Source organism: Biomphalaria glabrata, chromosome 11 (genome assembly GCF_947242115.1).
Source record: "Biomphalaria glabrata chromosome 11, xgBioGlab47.1, whole genome shotgun sequence".
NCBI classification, from domain to species: domain Eukaryota; kingdom Metazoa; phylum Mollusca; class Gastropoda; family Planorbidae; genus Biomphalaria; species Biomphalaria glabrata.
The window spans coordinates 37705849-37720162 of record NC_074721.1 but is presented as its reverse complement, the minus strand read 5'-3'; the positions used below and the strand labels follow the sequence as shown (position 1 = coordinate 37720162).

Genomic DNA, 14314 nt, shown 5'->3' with positions numbered 1-14314 from the left:
GAAGGAACGGTACAGTCTTCGGCCTGAATCAATAGTGATAATCTACGGTATCTACCAGCAGAGTCTAAGACAGCGGTTCTCAACCTTTTAAGCTCGCCGACCCCTTTTTACAATCCCCCCACTCTGCCGCGACCCCCCCCCCCTCGCTCACACACATACAGCAATAGAAGAACAGACTTTTTCGATGGTCTTTGGCGACCCCTCACAAATCGTCAATCGACCCCTAAGGGGAGTCGCGACCCACAGGTTGAGAACCCCTGGTCTAAGACGATCTTTTCGGATTTAGTTCATATTAAATTTTAGGTGTGGTTATTTCGTTCGCTATAATGTTCGTATCACAAAACCATGTTGGTTTATTATAAAGGTTAGGGCAAAATTTTGGAAGTTTTACTTGAGCGGTTTACTCTGGGTAGCACATAGGGACGAGACCCTGGGCTCAATGCGATAGTAAATTAATTTTGATTCAGTTAAGTGAGTTCTTACAAAGCTTATATTTAACTCACTCTGTCTCGTGCGAATCTTAGTTCTCCCATCTAACAACCTTGAATCAAATTAAAACTTTACACATGAATCAATAATAAAAATAAATTAACCAGTTAGTTGTCAGTTATTAATTTTGTTTTATATAGTAAAAAGGGCAGTAACTGTGTGGTTCTTTCCAATAAATAAGATGTTGTTTACTGTCTGTCTGGTACAATATCTGTACACGTTATTTCTCCCATTTCACAGTCTCGGATCCGGTTGCAACTGCACGATTATTCAATATTCCTAGCAGAATATGAATCAACAAAATTTAATCAATTTATTTATTAGTGGTAATTAATTAATTAAGTTTGGTATCGATAAAGGGTAATAATAGACTTGACAGATATGGATATAAATGCACAGTTCTTCCCTTTAAAAATTTTTTTAGCCTGTTTATGTTTTGCTTGTTAATTAGTTGTGTTGGAGGGGGGGGGGAGGAGATGGAGTGTGGGAGGTAAGTTTAGTGAGAGGAGGAGAGTTTTTCGATCTGAGAGAGAGACATACAGAGGGAGAGGGAGAGAGAGAGAGAGAGAGTGAGAGACTGAGAGACAGTTTGACTTGGGCATTGTACAACGTTTTAATTGAAGTCCGTGTAGCCTATTTAATGTGCATGTACTCAGTGTTTCAATGAATTCATCATTAACTATGAGATTGAGCCGGGTCTTCGTTTAGAGTGCACTCGTCAAGAAGTGTGATCGTGTTTGGTGAATGAAGTATCTCCACTCATTGATATTCCTGTCTTCCTGGTGGCAAAAGACTGAACTAGGGCTTGGAGTGGTTCGCCAGAGGTCCAACCTACTAGACAACGAGCCTGTACTGCCACCCTTGGCAACACATATATAGTGACGGTTTGAGCATGTAGATTTGTAATAACAATTAAAAGTTAAAGTATTTTGGAGTAATCATGAACTGAACTTCTGTTAGTTAAGTATTTTGTAATCATGCTAGTACTGGTAATCACGATTGAATACATATTGCAGACTGTAGGTCATGACCCGTATGTTACTGAGTTATTGTGTGCGTTACATGTTAGTCGCGTAGTATTGAATTAAAACCTTGTTAATACAGTCCTGAGTTGATTCAGTGTATTTTATTTTATTACATTAAAACCATTCTTAAATGGAAAAGGTTATGAGTTGACGTCATTTCCTGTGTTTTAAAAGTCAATATGACACTGCGAAATTTTGACATACCTAATAAAGAAGAAAACAAAAATTCATTGAGAACAAATGAACCACTAAAAGTAGCCGAAGTGAGAGAAACGAATTTCAATAATCAATGTTGAAAATTACGCCCGGAAGTGATATTTTGGAAAATTGTTAAAACAAGCTATTTATAGATTATAGCTTTTTTTTTTATATTTTTGATTTGTCTTCTAGCATTGAACAAAACAAACTACCGACAGAAAGTGGAGAAGGTGATCAATTCATTTTTTAAAATGCCACGATAACGCCAAGAACTAGTCATAACTATTACCACAAAATGAACTCATTCATTTTCTGGGAACCACATTGAAAATCAACTAAAAAAAGCATTAAATGAGCAAATGTCGAAACACTGTAAGCAAATGTATGCTGTGTTTACCGTTTGATTGTCTAAGAGCTGAGCAGAAGGCTCTTCGAGCTCAAAAATTGAAAAAAAAAAGTTTGAGCGTCAAACAGTAAAAAAAAAACCGTTCTGTCTGGAAGGGGCCCAAGTCAATGCCTATGTAAAGCATTGCTATTTCTGAAGCATCTGGCACCCCGGGCGCATAGGCTAGACATGGCCGAAGGCCGAGTCCACCGGGAACCTCCGCCATTTTCCTATGTTGTACCAAGCTAACCGTGGAGGACATTAGTGTAAACGGTCCCTTGAGGAACGGCGCAAGGATTATCGACATGACCGTGAGGGCTCTCTTTCAACTCCGCTCCGTGCAATGGGTAAACTCTCGCCTAACCGTGGACACCCCCACGGGAGTTTTGTTTTGCTATTCATTTAGCCTAACCACTTCCTCTAATGGTCGTTTCCACACGAGCGCCACGTTGAGGCAGAATAGCGAGCTCGCGGCTGCGTTTACCAACAAATGAAATCGTTTTGGGGGGATCCTAAATTTTAGACAAAAATGATTTCCGATTACAATGTCAATGTCTTTCATTCCGAAGATTAAGGATGAGTGCTGTGTTTCGAATGACTACGCAAACCCAGTTGCGAACTACATATTTTCCCGCACCTGATTCAGGAAATGCCGTTGTCCGCCAGGGATCTATTTAAGTTTTCTTTTCGTCTTCTGTGTCTGTCTTCTACAAGGGCGTTCAGAGGTCATCTACTTTTATCTATCCCCTTTTCACTACCACAATCTACAGTAATGCGTTAGAGCAGTTAGACTAGCTTTTATTGTTTTGAGAGATCGTTGCTAGGTAAACGAATGTCTTTTGTTTGAAAAAGGCCTACTATAAGAATAAATTTATGCGATAAAAAATCTTATTTGTAATAAATTTCTTTGTTTCTATTTAGGTATACAAAAACAAAAATGAGAAAGAATTTGCAATGCGCTTCAGAAGCTTTGACAGGAAGCGAAGATTTGATAACGTGCGATAGTTCTTTAGACATTCCGGGACATAGAGAGGTTGAAAGAGTAAAAGCCCTAGTGTTCCTGTCACAGTCTCAGTTGACATTGCCTGTTATATCTTCCCCTTGAATTAAGAAGGTGAAAAGCACGAGAAACATCTGGTTTTAGAAAGAGGAAGCAAGAATGACTCAATTCATTTTAGGTCAGTGGTAGTCGTCCTTGGGACTTAAGACAGAAAACATATTTTAGTAGTTGTTTTCTGGACCTAGAGTTGGATACAAGTTATTGAAGTGGATTTGTTACCCGCTGTGATGCGGACGTTATTTAGTACTCTAGAGGACTTATGATATTTGGTGCCCGCTGAGATGCGGATGTAACTGTAACTAATCTTGGATTATTACTTATATAACTACTGTGAAGGAAGTCGTGTCATTTCTCATCTAACCAGTGACTTGTAGCTGAATATTTGAATTGCATCATTTTATTATTATTTAATAAGTGTCATATGTCTTTGAAAGTTGGACTCAAGTCGTTGTATACTAATCATATTTGTTACGTATTAATTGTAGCTCCAATTCGCAACACATTGATAGTAATACACGTATCTACATCTTGATGACCAACACACACGTATAAGTTACAATTTGGTGACTAGTTCATGTGTAATATTAATACAAAGTCAAACTTCTTCTTCTTCCTCGTTCCCATTGATATGTTGGAGGGTTCAGATGACTAGACCCGGGGTCGGCAACCTGCGGCTCGCGAGCCACATGCGGCTCTTTGAATGTGAAGCTGCGGCTCTTTAGTTCCATACGCAAATATTATTTATTTTATGGAAACATTAAAAAAAAAATAGTTCTGAATCATTTAACAGGGATTAGGCACCGATTCGATCTCTCAGCCATTTGTACTCGCTTTTCCCCACACCCCTCCCCCATTGTACGCGTCGTCACTGTTGTCAGTCCGTCAGAAGCTCTCGAATGACGCCGTCGTCAAATGGTTTTAATTCGTTTTGACGCAAGACGAATTGGCATCTTAACCACATGCTTTGGCTGTGACGTATAGTTTGTTGTTTCAAGTCAATGAGTTAGAAGTGAATGATCTCCTCAAAGGTAGAAACAATCTACAAGGAATACTAATCCGGCAAAGTTTGCGGTACCACTAGAAATTGCACAAAAACGCATACCATCTACAGATGATGAGTATGTCAAAGATTGCTTCCTACGTGCATCTGAAGAACTGTTTCGTGATTTCAAAATCATTTATCACTTGCTATAGATTATTCTTGCAACATAAAGACACGGCACAAGTTGCCCATTTTGTCAGATATATGTCTTCCCAAAGTCCAAAAGAAGAACTTCTAGGATTTCTACCGCTCTCATGACAAACTAGAGGGGACGATAGAGCGAAAGCTAAGCGAAAATACCTTGAAGACAATAAGATCGATTTAGATAAAATCATTTAAATAGCAACTGATAGAGCAACTGATAGAGCAACTGATAGAGCAACTGATAGAGCCAGAAGTATGACAGGAAAAAAGGGCCAACAACGATTCGTCGGAGCAAAATAAACCAAGAAATTCTTACGTTTCACTGAATAATGCACCAAGAAGTACTGTGAGCCCAAACAATTCCGACCGAATTAGGTGAAGTCATGAATTTGGTAATAAAGATTGTTAACAGCATCTTGTGAAAAGCACTCTATCACTTAAAGGAAATAGAGACTCAGTATTCCGACCTCCTTCTTCCCCAAAAAGTGCAATGACTTTCCAAAGGTAAGGTGACGAAACGTTTAGCTTTGTGCTTGAATGAAATAAATACATTTTTGGTATAAGAATTGGTTTGTTTTGAAGGACAATTAATTCTTTTTGCCGAAGATAATCAGAGCGGTCAATTATTTCATTTTTGAATGTCTAAAGCAGCATTGCGATAAAATCAGCGCCACTTTCGACACAAATTACTTCAGCACGGTTATAACAAAAAAATCAAAAATGAGTTTCTTGATAGATTTGAGCAGCTCAAAACCTACAAAACTATTCTAGCATTCCTAGTACACCTTCTCAACACAAATAGTAACGAAATCCACATTGATCCATTTGGAATTGATACTGGATCTCTAGAAATGCAATTGATCGATTTAAAAAGTAAAGCTTTGTGGGGTGGAAAATTTACAGAGTTGAAAAGCAAGTTGGAAGTGTTGGAGGTCCAGAAATGTATGTACGTAACGCAACAAAAGTGGACAGCTTTCTAAGGAATGCCACGAGTTAATTCGGCACATGGAATAATCTTCCAGATTGCTATAGTGAGGTGAAAAAGTTGGCATTTGGAGTGCTGACTATCTTCAGATTGACATATTCGTGCAAGCCTTTGTTCTCTTGCATGACTATAATTAAAAGTAAAGTAAGAAGCCCACTAACAAAAGAAAATATGGGCCGTGTTTGAAACTAAAAGCAACAAGTTATGAGCCAAAATGTCTCCAAACTTTCTAAAACCAAAGCCGTCGCTCCCATTGAAATTTTTTCCTCAATTGTTTGTTATTGAAGTACATGTTAGTGTTGCAAGTAAATGTCTTACTTATTTAGTTGTTACCGAATTAAAAAATAATTATCTAATAATACCATATATATCTTATCTAATTTGTTGTGATAAACACTACTTACATGAATTAGTTGTTTTTTTTTTCATTTTAAAAAATTCATTGTGTGAGATTTATAGCTGGCAAGAAAAAACTTTGTGGCTCTTTAAAAACTTCGAAATTGTGTAAATTGTCATTTTTGGCTCTTCCAACTCAAAAGGTTGCCGACCCCTGGACTAGACCAATACATGAGATGAGCTGCGCAGTGGTTTCCAAATCAGGGAGCTCTCCATATAGTTTTCTTTCTATTGGGGTGATTTGGGGCCAATGTCTTATACGGGCCTCTTGGTATAGAGAGCAGTTTTGGAGGACATGGTCAGCATTACCTGGTGACACTCCACATGGGCAGATTTCACTGGTTCCAATTTTGAGCTTCCGGTACATATGTTGTCCCATTCTGTTGTGTCCGGTCCTGAGTCGAAAGATTAGACGTTGATCTTGTCGGGATAGCTTAAAATATGCATCATCTTTCTTGTGATTTGGATGAGAGCTTGTCCATTTCTCATTTATTTTGTTTACTAATAGTTTCTTCAATTCTTCTGGATAGAGTGCAGAGTTTAATTGTGACTTTGTTCTCCCACTCTAGGCGAGTGTGTCAGCCTTCTCATTTCCTTCTAGTTCTATATGAGCTGGTATCCATTGAATAACAGTTACAAATACGCGAGGCTTGAATAGGTGTTCCACGAACTAGTAGCATAATTAATTAGTAGCCCACATGAAGCAATATTTCTAAAAAAAAAGGAAAGTGATCCGATAAATACTCAGAATGTGCGAAGTGTTTCGTTAAGGAATGCGTTTGGGAACCACTGGCTTAAGATTTGGAATGTTTCTGATAGTTCGAGGTGTTCCTCATGTTTCTAACAATAATTGCGGTACTGGACAAAAGTTAAATCTAAAAGCGTTTTGGAAAAACAGCATATGTAACTAATTTTTTCGTTTTTATTTGATTGAATAAAATTTGCATAAAGTTTGTGTTCTGCACACATACGAGCACTCCATTTTAATTGCAAAGCTGCTCCAATTGTTTAAAGTTCTGTTCAGCGGCGGAGCAAGATGTGGGCCTGTGTTCAAGAATGTTATTTTGGTGTTCCCCTTTTTATATACAAGACCAGCAGTACACACCGGCTACGCCCGTTGTTTTGTTTCCAGCCTTTATATTATTTATTATGTTTTTTTTTTATTGTAATAAACGGTCCACAGTTTTGACGCTCGACCTAACATACTTTTTTAGCTAGTCAATTAGTGTATCTGTTATAATGACATTTCACGGCCACCTCCCTCTTTCTCTCTCTCTGTCTCTCTCTTGAACCCCCTTTAAAAAAAAAAAAAACAACCTTCGCATTGTAATTTCTTCAGCACCCGCTTCATAATGCGCCCCCCCCCCCCGACACTTACACGCACTCATATTTTAGGCATTTGTACTCTAGCAGCACTTTTATATATACACCGAAAAAAAGGTTTGATAGAGCTAGCGATTAGAATAGACAAAAAAATATCTAATTTTATATTGGCTTATGCGACCTCCGGCAAATCGTCATTCGAACAGCAAAAAGGTCGCGATCCACAGCTTGAGAACCCCTGGCCCAGAAGGTTAAAGGAGCCAGTGTACGAAATTGAACGTGGATCCGTACGGCTGTTTATTAAGAGACCCTCTTGATCAAAGAGTCAATCAGTGAGTGGCATTAGGTAAATATATTAAAGATAACATTTACAAAGAATAGAATATTTTTTAAAATTCTTTTTTTTTCTTAAAAAAAAAAGCTTAGCCCTATATTGTATGGAAGAAGGCATCCGTGCTGGCTTTTCAAAGCAATTCTTTTTAAAGTTGCTTGTATTCAATTGAAACTCATGGACTTAGTTTCCTTGTAGGAAGGGTTTCACGCTAGCCACTTAGCTAGACAATGGCTTTGAAAAAAAAGTTATCTTTTGTTAGTTTTAAATTTTCTACGTTAGTCTTATCTCATCATAGCTACTACTGTTTTTTTTTTTATAAACAAATACATTATTTAATTGTTACAAACTCAATTGTTAAAATAAATGGTCTTTTTTTTTTTATTAATTCACATGTTAGGGGCAATGAATAATTGTGCAAAGCCTCGACTTGATCCTAAAATGGGAAGTGGGAGAAATCACGTGTTCAAAATCTTTACCAGACAGAGAGAGTGAGTTGTTATGAGGTTTGTAAGAACAAAAAAAAAATCCACCTTGTCGGACATATTGTTCTTACAAGGTTATTGGTTTTTAACTCCAGAAGACTCTAGTACAGGGGTTCTCAATCTGTGGGTCGCGACCCATTTTGGGATCGAATGACGATTTTCCAAGAAAAAAATTTTTTTTTTGTCTAAAAAGAAACTTGACACTGTAAAAATTGCATTGGTAGTTACTATTTTTTTTAACTGCCATTGTTATTGGAGGATAAATTTAAAAAAATGAATCAGAATCATTTAAGACATTTAATCGTAACATCATTAACATTTGTAACAGTTTCAATGACTGTCTATCTTACAGCACGACAAAATGCAAAGCTGTGCCATTACAGAATCATAGGTTTCGTTTCTATGGCGAAGATTTACCAACGTTAGTAAAAAAAAAAGTACACCCGTTTATTACCCAGTAATATGCCATCATGTTAGTGTAGATTATATTTTTATAATGAAATAACACATGAAAATGGATCTCTATAACATTGGCAAAAACACAGATAACTTTACGGCTGGGGGGTAGCCACATTGAGAGAAATTGTAAAAAGGGGTCACGGAACTAAAAAGGTTGAGAATCGCTGCTCTAGTACAAGTAAACTTTTGTAAGCGTAATGATTTGTTCATGCTGAACTTGAATATAGCTTGCATTGACATATTTGTATAACAAAACTGAACGAAACTTTTAATAACAGTATATCTTATCTTATGTGATAAAAAGTGACTTAAAATCAGTGAACATTGATACTGACCATTGGGAAGACATAGCCTTAAACCGCAACAGTTGGAGAGAGACGGTGACAAAGAAAGCTATAGACAGCGAGAAAACATGGGCTTCAATTCTTGAAGAAAAGCGTGCCACATATAAAATGGCCAGCTCCTCTACCACCAAAGCGAAGGCCACCTTGACCTGCCATATATGTGGACGGGAGTGTCTCTCCAAAATAGGGCTCCACATCCATATGAAAAAATGTTCGAGATGAACCATAGTCGTTTCACGACTGGAGGAGGCAAGTGATGATGATGATAATGTTATAAAATACAGACGTTACTTAAAAAAAAGAAGATGATTACGTCCTACGCGTCATGCGTCTAGTCATGCATGTTAACCAATGACTTAAACTCTGCCAAGTCACTGGTTTTCCTGGCTGATCCAGGCAACCCATTCCATGCTCTAATAGCTCTAGGGAAGAATGAGCACTTGTACACATTTGTCTTAGCATATGGAACGAGGAATGTGCCTTTATCTTTGTGTCTTTCAGAGTATTTTATTAAATTTTGTTTTTGTATTTGAAGATTATGGTTCAGTGTTTTACTTTTAAGTCTTCTATCCTGAAGGCTTTCCAATTTTTGTGATTTTACTAAAGGTGTTACTCTAGTCAAATGTGAATATTTGTTTGGAATGAATCTTACTTCTCTATCTTATCTTACATATTACAGACGTTACTACAAATAAGAAGATGCCATACACTTAGATGCTAAAATCAAAGTACTTATTTTTTAAGACCATCTAAAGTTTTTAAGTCATTTAAATTGCTTATTGGACTTGGTTGCGATAAACTGAATGTTACGAGCAGATGAGACTCATTCTCATTAACACCAAAACATCAAAAACGAAGTTTATACAGAATTTAATCTTAATTCAATAACTAAACACTGTAAACACTATTTGTTCATGCAAAATGATTGTTGTGATATTGCTACACTACTTCTTCTATTCACCGGTACTTTTAAATTGTATGAAGCAGAGGCTCTAACGTTTTTAACCCAGGAACCCTTTATAGAGTCAACACTTGCCAACGGACCCTAAGTGATAAAGCTATATATATATATATATATATGCATATTATATAAGTTACAAATATAAAAAAAACGCAACATTTTGTTGAAAGAATGTTATTTGAGTTTATACCTGTTGTTTAAAATAAAATAAAAAAACAACAACAATGACTTCGATATGGTTATTAAGATTTTATGTCCGGCTTAATTTGTGTAAGTAGTAATCGCGAACTCAAAGTGCACACATTTCTAGGCGGTCCTTTTTTTGTGATAAAGTTTAATTAATAAACATTGGCTTAAGTTACTCATTTGTATATTTTCAATAAGCTGCTTCTGTCTTAGGATTAGGGTTAGGATTAGGGTTTGATTCCTCTTTAATTGAAATCTGTGTTTTTCTAAGCACAAAATGACTCAAAAAGGACATTAAGCAAAAGTGAAGGGCAGTTGATTGTTATTAAAATTATCCGATGGATAAAATGGAGTTTAAGTATGTTAGTTGCATAAAACATTCATCTTTCAGAGGACCCCATATGATGGTCCTTGGAACCCCAGGGGTCCGTGGCCTACAGTTTGATAACCACTAATAGAAAGAACTAATGTTTAAGAAATCTATATGGTGAGTTACTTAAACTTTAAATAGATCTCATTAAATAGTAGGCACATATTACAGGACAAGAAATAACACCTTTTAAAACATGTCTATTACTTTAAAATTCATTATTCACATGGATACAACGTTAAGTGTTACCTTTGCGCAGGCCAAGTCTCAGAAATCTACCCGCCAAAAGTTTTGTGAATTTTAATCTCGGTGCCGCTTGAATCCGCGCCACTTTATAGCCAAAAGTGTCAGTGACGTCATGGACGCTGGCGTCTGGGAGGAAACGGAACTAAATACAGACGACACGAACGCAAAGTCGATCTAGGAAGGCGGGAAGGTAAATGGAAGGGGTGGGTGGGGGACGTGAGAAGCAGACGTGGATGTTTAAATGACTTTTTGTTTGAATGGTCCAGTCGTCTTCATTGACTTCTGTGTTGGGTAGGGATGTGTTGAAGACTTTTGCATAGACGAATGAGTATTTTTTGTTGTTAAGTCTACAATGAACAGTGACCTCTGTCCACCAAGCTGACGTAGGGAGACGTGACTTTGTTTTTTATTCTGGTTACTCGTAAAGACATCAACTAGACGTATGGACAGTGCCGGATTCAAGGGAGGGCAGGTGGGACTACAGCTTTGGGCAGTAGCATTGCTACGAATTTGCAATCATTTGGGGGCACGTGTAAAGGGGGGGGGGCCTGCATATTTATATTTTAATGTAAAAAAAAAGTCATTTGGTGGCCACCCTCAAGTGGGGGCCCTGGGGGATTTTTAAATTCTCCCCCCTTTCCCACACTAGTTACGCCCATGGCCTTGGGGAATCCACAAGAAAGCGGCCTCCATAATGAAAAAAATTTATGGGAATTTTGACGGGTCTATAAAATATACAAATTTATCGGACTTTTGACCGGTTAGATACCTTTAAGTATTTTTTTCTCATTTGTTAACACTTGAAATCTTATGTGGCAATGATGTCGTGATTAAGAAGTGTCCTCTAGTAGGTCTAGCATGCTCGGGGTATGTAAATACATGTACAACTCCGGATTTACGGCATATCGTCTATTAAAGAACTTACGCTCCACAAACTAAATCATAGATACCTTTTTAAAAACTAAAATATAAATATTAAATATTTAAAAGAAAAGGAAAGTATGATTCACAAAAATGCGGCACGTCGTTGTATTATTATTCATTATTGGATTTTGCCACGGTGACTGCACATATTGAAATCCGGCTCTGCTAACAAAACGTGAATAAATTAAAAACAGGGTTACAAAGACAGTTTGTGTGGAAACACAAACTCAAAATCAGCCCCCGAAGTGGTCCACCCAGGCAGCAAAAACGCCACATCTAACTTCACATTCACCGCTGAGGCACCACAAAAGATCTGTCAACCTTCTTTCTCCATTCCTCTTTGTCATTTGTCTTTGATAGAATTTCATTCTGATGTCCTTTCTAAAAATATTGATACCTACCTTTTTACCTGTATGTCAGAGGGCTCCCGAGTGTCATTTCAGTCACCGTTGAAATGAAGAAGTAACAAAAGTTGGTTCTGTGATAGTGCCCAGGACAAACTCTGGACATATTGGTTAACCTCCAAATAACTTTTAATTGCATTAATTACATAATTTTGAGGTAATGGATATAATGATAATAAAATCATTGAAATAAAACAGCTTCACACTATCGGACTGCGTTCTTTTGTTCTTATAAATTCAGCTCTAAGATTAATTTTTATATTCTCACCATTAACTAAATGTAGATTTAAATTTTGAATTGATGGTTGGTTTAAAAAAAAAGGTACATTACACTATTAGAGATTTTTATTTCACGCGGTAAAGCTATAAATAGATTTTTTGGTGCATCCGGTGTAAAGATTAAAGGAAGTGTAGGTAAGTGCTAAGCCTTTCTGAAAAAAGTATAATAAGTTTTTGAAACTGCAAAATTAAATTTTTGAAGTTCATCCGTTAGTAGCTCATTTTCAGGCTACTCAGTTCGGGTTTCAAACTCGAGTCCTCTTGATAGGTAGACTCGCGGTTTATGTCAATCAACCACGACTGAATGTAGACCTTGACTTAAGTATCTAGATCTTCAATCTGGGAAACTTAATTTTGTGAAGAGATCGTCATGAATCTTTTAGATATGTAACCTTTGATAAAGTCCAGTTGGGAATAGGCGCCGATGGCGCCACCATCCCATTGATCGTAGGAAAGGCTTGGAAAGTCCAACGAACAGGCATGGACCGGGAGCTCTTAACCCTATGTCCTGTCGGAGGGCTACCAACAGTAGCAGTAGCGAACAAGTCTGCTCGCCTTAAGCAGCAGCAGGCAGCGCTAACCATGGGTAGTTGACCTCATATTCCTACACTGTAACCACCACATTCCGTGCGGGGACTGCCACTCCTTTCGCCCTTATTATGACGGCTCCCTATGGGGAACGGCGTGTCGGCCTTTTTGGGCTGGGTCTCGGTCAACATGTTCCAGAGTAAGGCAAAAACAAAAAAGCCCAAGGTATATCGGAAGGGGCCTTGTTCGCTTCCCGTTCTTAGCCTATCTAGTTCCATTACTAGACGTTTCCACGCAGGCGTCAGGCTGTGTCGACGAGCAGTGTATCCAGACATCTTGACACCCAAAAGGAGAATGATATTTCGCAACATTCATAAAAAAAAAGCTAAAAAGATTTTAGAAATAAACAAGGTTACAAAGACAGATTGTGTGGAACACAAACTCAAAATCAGCCCCCGAAGTGGTCCACGCAGGCAGGTAAAAACGCAGGTATCAATATTTTCATAAAGAACACCAGCATTAAATTCAATCAAAGACAAATGACAGAGAAGAATGGAGAAAGAAGGTTGACAGATCTTGTGTGGTGCCCCAGCGGTCCTGCAGACCAAAGGATAGGTGAAAGTGAAGTTAGATGGTGTAAACCTGGCCTAACTGATGTCTTATAATGAATATCTTATTGATCTAATTGCTTTGTAAATGGTCTATCTCTACTTTCTCATAAACAAGTAGGACTTGTCCTTCTGTTTGATATACAAGAAAGTCTTGCCACTGTTCACGCGATAATATGAAAAATTACTTATTAATTGGTGTTTTAAATTATATGTATACTAAATAGACGTTTTCTCTTTTTAAAAAAAAGTAAAAAAAATTTGTGTGTGTAAATGTAGTGGTTAGTATGACTTTGTATTACAAATGTACAAAAAATAATATTTTTGACAAAAATCAAAAACCGTTTGCATAAATGTGTTGTGAATATGGTAAGCAATGGCCTCCCCTTCAAAAGCGCCTCCAGTGTTTGTTACTATTAATAGTGAATAGTTGTAAAAGTGGTGTATTATTATGAAAAAAAATGCTTGCATAGGTGATTTTAAAAAATTAGATTTTTTTGCTTTTACAAAAGAAAAAAAAATTTGCCATTGCATTAGAACTGTGAATACATAAAATATCATGATGTCGGATTTTCTCGATCTTTTCTAGTTTACGAGATCTAAACGGGACGATCGGACGGATAGACATTTCACACAGAACTAATAGCGTCTTTTCCCATTTCGGGGGCCGCTAAAAACAACATTAAATTAACCTAATTACAGTTAATTAATACTCAATCTATGTGATTTTAAAAAAATAAATATATCTTACAGTATTAAGACATATAGTAAATGTGAAGATATTTCCCTTATATAAGAGTTGTTTGTTTTTAAGTATTTTTGAATTTTTTTTTTTTTCTTATTTCTTTTGTTCGACAAGTCATCCAGTGTTAATTTAACTGTCAGCTCTCAAACTGCTGAGTTGCGGAACTTCTTTATCTCCAGCATGGAAGATTTAATCACACTTAAAGGGCGACAGTATTGTCCTTTACAAAGGCTACGTAGTGTAATTCAATTTGTCAATTTGACTTCACACATCTTTATAGCTATAGTTGAACCATGTAGCAGTTATCATGCTTCATATTTTCAATACTAAATTATGCTCTTTAATCCACTTCTTTATGGTGTCTTATATTGACTCTGTGGTATTTAATATCATGAGA

At 37.1% G+C, this 14314-nt stretch overlaps 1 protein-coding gene across 1 annotated transcript in view; it reads right to left on the bottom strand.

Moving 5' to 3' along the window:
- Positions 1-10577, bottom strand: part of LOC129921832 (uncharacterized) — a 56942-nt gene extending 46365 nt beyond the window's left edge. The window contains exon 1 of the mRNA XM_056004959.1: positions 10433-10577. The gene's annotated coding sequence lies outside the window, so the exon portion shown is untranslated. The remainder of the gene's footprint in view (positions 1-10432) is intronic.
- Positions 10578-14314: the final 3737 nt, after the last annotated feature.